The sequence below is a fragment of the Stegostoma tigrinum genome, chromosome 5, assembly GCF_030684315.1.
Source record: "Stegostoma tigrinum isolate sSteTig4 chromosome 5, sSteTig4.hap1, whole genome shotgun sequence".
NCBI lineage: Eukaryota > Metazoa > Chordata > Chondrichthyes > Orectolobiformes > Stegostomatidae > Stegostoma > Stegostoma tigrinum.
The window spans coordinates 35,202,165-35,208,091 of record NC_081358.1 but is presented as its reverse complement, the minus strand read 5'-3'; the positions used below and the strand labels follow the sequence as shown (position 1 = coordinate 35,208,091).

At 45.5% G+C, this 5,927-nt stretch overlaps 1 pseudogene; it reads left to right on the top strand.

Annotated features, from left to right (window-relative positions):
- Positions 1 to 1,915: 1,915 nt before the first annotated feature.
- On the top strand, positions 1,916 to 4,374 carry LOC132209615 (uncharacterized protein K02A2.6-like; annotated as a pseudogene).
- Positions 4,375 to 5,927: the final 1,553 nt, after the last annotated feature.

The following is a 5,927-nucleotide window of genomic DNA, read 5'->3' as shown; positions in this document are numbered from 1 at the left end:
TCTGTACTGGGATTTCTTACTAGGTTAGGATGCCTTGCAGAAGTATGTGACTTTGGTTTAGCCCTTAAGATGCTGAGAAACTGTTCATTTGGTATGTGACATTAATGATGAAACATACAAAAGAGCCTAGTAGCTGAAGCTGAACTGGACTTCAAACAGGCGCCATAACTGGCTTTATCATTGGAAAATGCAACAAGTGGAGCAATGAGTTGCAGGGTATTCCAATGGAAGTGGACACCCCCACCAGGCTGACTGAGCTCAGGGAACACCACTTGGCTGAAGGCAATTGCATAGCCTCACTCAGGGAAGAATAAAAGAATAAATTGATTAGGGATAGTCAGCACGGTTTTGTGAAGGGAAGGTCATGCCTCACAAACCTTATTGAGTTCTTTGAGAAGGTGACCAAACAGGTAGATGAGAGTAAACAGGTTGATGTGGAGTATATGGATTTCAGCAAGGCGTTCAATAAGGTTCCCCACAGTAGGCTATTGTACAAAATGCGGAGGAATGGAATTGTGGGAGATATAGCAGTTTGGAACAGAAATTGGCTTGCTGAAAGAAGACAGAGGGTGGTAGTTGATGGGAAATGTTCATCCTGGAGACTAGTTACTATTGGTGTACCGCAAGGGTCAGTGTTGGGTCCACTGCTGTTTGTCATTTTTGTAAATGACCTGGATGAGCGCGTAGAAGGATGGGTTAGTGAATTTGCAGACGACACTAAGGTCGGTGGAGTTGTGGATAGTGACGAAGGATGCTGTAGGTTGCAGAGAGACATAGATAAGCTGCAGAGCTGGGCTGAGAGGTGGCAAATGGAGTTTGATGCAGACAAGTGTGAGGTGATGCACTTTGGTAGGAGTAACCAGAAGGCAAAGTACAGGGCTAATGGTAAGATTCTTAGTAGTGTAGATGAGCAGAGAGATCTCGGTGTCCATGTACACAGATCCTTGAAAGTTGCCACCCAGGTTGACAGGGCTGTTAAGAAGGCATACAGTGTTTTAGCTTTTATTAATAGAGGGATCGAGTTCCGAAACCAAGAGGTTATGGTGAAGCTGTACAAAACTCTGGTGCAGCCGCACTTGGAGTATTGTGTACAGTTCTGGTCACCGCATTATAAGCTGGATGTGGAAGCTTTGGAAAGGGTGCAGAGGAGATTTACTAGGATGTTGCCTCTAATGGAGGGAAGGTCTTATGAGGAAAGGCTGAGGGACTTGAGGCCGTTTTCATTAGACAGAAGAAGGTTGAGAGGTGACTTAATTGAGACATATAAAATAATCAGAGGGTTAGTTAGGGTGGATAGGGAGAGCCATTTTCCTAGGATGGTGACGGCGAGCACGAGGGGGCATAGCTTTAAATTGAGGGGTGAAAGCTATAGGACAGATGTCAGAGGTAGTTTCTTTACTCAGAGAGTAGTAAGGGAATGGAACGCTTTGCCTGCAACGGTAGTAGATTCGCCAACTTTAGGTACATTTAAGTCGTCATTGGATAAGCATATGGACGTACATGGAATAGTTTAGGTTAGATGGGCTTGAGATTGGTATGACAGGTCGGCACAACATCGAGGGCCAAAGGGCCTGTACTGTGCTGTAATGTTCTATGTTCTATATTCTAGGGCATATTCTGAACAGAGGGACCCTCAGTCAGCCCACAGCAAAACCCCAAACCAAAGCCAAGCCTTGGCCAAACGGGTAAAATTTTCTTCAGGATTTGGGCTGGCAACCCATTGTAACTGCTGCTGGTGTATGGACTCAAGCCAGCAAAAGAGTGCCACCAGGCCTGAAATGAGTAAGAGAACTCATGGGCTGGTAACCAGGAGAGAACACACCCTGGAAAGACCACCTACATCTGCTTTGAATCAGTTAAATTGCTTAGCAGCATCCAAATTACAGCCAATGAAAATAAACATCATCCAGTTCTAATGGAGATCGATACTGGCATGGCTGTATCAGTGATTGCAGAGCCAGTTTTTAACAAAAGCCACTCCGAGGACCAGTTGCAGATTAAGGGCACAACCTCCGTTCTGGTCTCTTATCAGAAGCAGCTGGTTCAGGTATCACTGATTACAGTAAAAGGCTTGGGCCCAAGCTTGATGGGGAAAAATTATTTGAGGCAGAATCACTTAAGTTGGCTCAACGCTTTTCGATTAGAAAATAGCTGCTTGAGTGAAGTCCTAATTAAATACTCAGCATCTTTCTGGATGGTCTAGGGACTATCAAACAGCCAAAGTCACCTTGTTGACCAGGAAGCAATCCCAGAGTTCTACTAGGTCCACCTCGTGTCATTTGCCTTACAGGCAAAAGAAGAAGCAGAAATCAGGAAGCTGGAAAGTGAAGGAATCAGCAAACCTGTCCAGTTTGTGGAATGGACAGCACCAGTCATACTGATTGTGGAGCCTGATGCTCTCGTTCACCATTGTGGGGAGTTTAAACAAACAGCAAAGCCATTTTCACAGCTGGAGAAATACCTGATCCTTCACACAAGATTTGTACAAAAAGTTGGCAGGGCAGGCTGTCCTTCCCGAAGCTGAACATGAGCCACACATACTTGCAATTGCGGATTAGATGAGGATTCCCAGAAATGTGCTACAATTAACACCCATAAGGCTTTGTATCAATATACAACACTGCCATTTGGGGTATCATCAGCCTGTGCAATTTTTCAGCGGATGATGGAGAACGGTCTACCTCAGGTCACCATTTATCTACATGACATACCAAAAATAGCGGAGATGAAGAAGGAGCAATTAGAACTTGGATGAAATCCTTTGTTGGTTCTCCCAAGTGTGTGTACATCTTAGCATGGAAAAATGCGTTCCAGAATCCAAAGTGACCTACTTGGGCTACAGAGTTGACAAGACTGCGTTACACCTGTTGGAAGATAAAATCAGGTCAATCAAAGGTGCCCTGGCTCCCATGTCTGTACCAGAGCCTGGGCCATTCCTTGGACTGGTGAATTAATGTGGAAAGTTGATACATAATCTGGTCTCCATCCTGGCTCCTTTCCATCAACTCTTATGGGTCAGCCGTGGAAATGATCGCGTAGCCAAGCCCTAGCTTTCAGGGAAATGAAGAAATAGCTATCATCCTCTAAGGTGTTGGCACACTGCAATCCAAAGCAAGACCTGGTATTGACATGCGGTGCCTCCCTGTAGTGCATTGGGAAGTATTAACTCACAGGTGGCCTAATGGCAAGGAATGCCCAATAGTATATACATCCAGGACTTTGGCTAAAACAGAGCATAAATACACCCAGATCGAGAAGGAAGGTCTGGGTCGCATCTTGAGTCAGGTTGTTCCACCAGTACCTTTACAGATGTAATTTGTTATAATAATGGACCACAAACCCCTGCTGGGTCTACTTAAAGAGGACAAGACCATGCCACCCATAGCTTCCGGCCGAGTTCAGTGGTGGGCTCTAACACTAAGTGCATATTATTACAAGTTGGAACACCAGCAAGTGCATTGAGCTACCTCCCTGTTGGCAGACATACCACCAGCGGTAGTGCCGCTGGAAGTGTCCATAATGGTTTTAAATTTTCTGGACACACTTCTAGTCATAGCTGACCATATCAGACTTTGGATGCAGAAAGATCCGGTCCTAGCAAACAAACAGCTGGGGGGTGATGGGGGTGACCAAATAGCCATCACACCCAGAATTGGACCCAGAGAGACAAAATCACCAGAGAGGATGGCATATTATTATGGGGAGCAAATGCGATTGTCCCAAGCAAAAGTCGCTGCCAGAAATTGGCTGAGCTCCTCCCTGGTCATTCAGGAGTTTCCAAAATGAAGATTTTGGCAAGAAGTTATGTTTGGTGGCCAGGATTGGTTACTGACATAGCTGCATTGGTGGGGCAGTGCCCAGAATGCCAAGCAGCTTCCCCACATTCATGGGAATGGCTGGGTAAACCCCAAACTTGGTTACAACTTGACCCCAAGGTTCCTTCATGGGGTCAATGTTCTTAGTCGTTGTAGATGCCCACTCAAAGTGGCTGAGTTGTGCACAGTTCAAACAGGGAGACAATGATAGAAAAATTGCATGTATCCTTTGTGACACAGACTGTTGGTCACAGATAACAGGACACTGTTTATCAGCAGGGAATTTGAGTATTCCCTAAAGTAGAATGGGTTTCAACACATCAAGACAGCTCCATACCATCTATCATCCAATAGTCTGGCAGAAATAGCAGTCCAAACTTTGAAGGCACGCTTAAAGAAACAGCCTACAGCTTCACCAGATCCCAAATTTTCCCGCTTCCTACTTGATTACAGGACCACCCCTCAAGCAATGACAGGGATAGATCCAGCAGAGTTGCTAATGTGAAGAAGACTCTACAGGAGGTTAAATCTCCTCTCCCTGGACCTGGGAAGAGAGTGAAACTACATCAGGAATGCCAAAGCCAGCCACAAGACTCAAGTGAGCAAGAGAGACCATTTACTTCAGGGGATGAAATTTGGTGCAAGAATCATGGGAATGGGTAAAAGGCACATTCGATGTGAGGTCAAGTCCAGTGATGTTCGAAGTACAGGTAGGTACAATAGTCTTGAACAACCACATGGACCATATAAGAAATGCAAAATGTGCCTGGCTCCTCAAAAGCCTTTCCGACTGTTCCAAAACCCATGGCTTCTCCCTCCCTGTCAACCACAGCATCCCTACAGTATGGAAGCAGGCCATAGGCCATATGGCCCATCAAATCCATATCAATCCTCTGACCATCACCTAGAGTCACCACTACCACCGCGTCCCCACCCCCCCCCCAACCCTATCCTCGTAACCCTGCATTTCCCATGGGTAATCCACCTAACCTGCACATCCCTGGACATGACAGGGCAATTTAGCATGGCCAATCCACCTAACCTGCACATCCCTGGACATGACAGGGCAATTTAGCATGGCCAATCCACCTAACCTGCACATCCCTGGACATGACAGGGCAATTTAGCATGGCCAATCCACCTAACCTGCACATCCCTGGACATGACAGGGCAATTTAGCATGGCCAATCCACCTAACCTGCACATCTTTAGACTGTGGGAGTAAATCAGAGACCCAGAGCAAGCCCACACAGATACTGAGAGAATCTGCAAAGTCCACACAGACAGTCATTTGAGGTTGGAATCAAATCCGAGTGCCTGGAGCTGTGAGGCAGCAAATACTTACCACTGAACCACTGTGCTGCTCCCAGGTGTTGAAGATATCTTAGAATCTGAGGTGGACACCTCAGATATCCATGCCTTTGGGCCTGAAGAAGAAAATGAACTTCTTCCAAGACTTTCCAACACAAAAGGCAAGCTACTGTGCGTTACATGTCACCTGTATCAGGGAGAGATGGAGGAACTGGCTATGTCTTTAGACTCACAGGGAAAGGGAACGTAATGATTGTAATGAGGTCAGTCAGGTGGACCTCGTAGAATACAAGTTCCCTGATCAGGACTGTTAATCTGGTCCAATCAGGGAACCCTGGCTGACAGAGATAAACAGGAGTGTCCTATTCACTCAGAGTTGGCTCCGAGGGAAATGGATCAGTGTCATGGACTCTCCACATGTAAATAAAGGGCGATTTAGTACGGGATACCAGCCTCTGTGGAGTTATTTCAATAATTAGAGCTCTTTAATCTATATTATCCTGCCAGATCTATGATGCATTTGCCTTAGAATAATTGTAGTCACCGCAGATCCCAGGCAATGTCTGGGAACATAAAACTGTAAGGAAGGAATTTTTGTTTCACAATACTACAGCAACAGCAGCACTGTAGCACCTCATATTAAATAAAACATGAAGCAAATTTAAAAGGAAGAAGAGAAGAAAGGGTAGGGAATTATTTAATGCAACAACTTCATAATATAAACGTCTAAGAGGGTAATGAAGACAAATGCAATTGTGGCTTTTAAAAGAATTAAAATTGCTGGGTGACAGGGAAATGGTG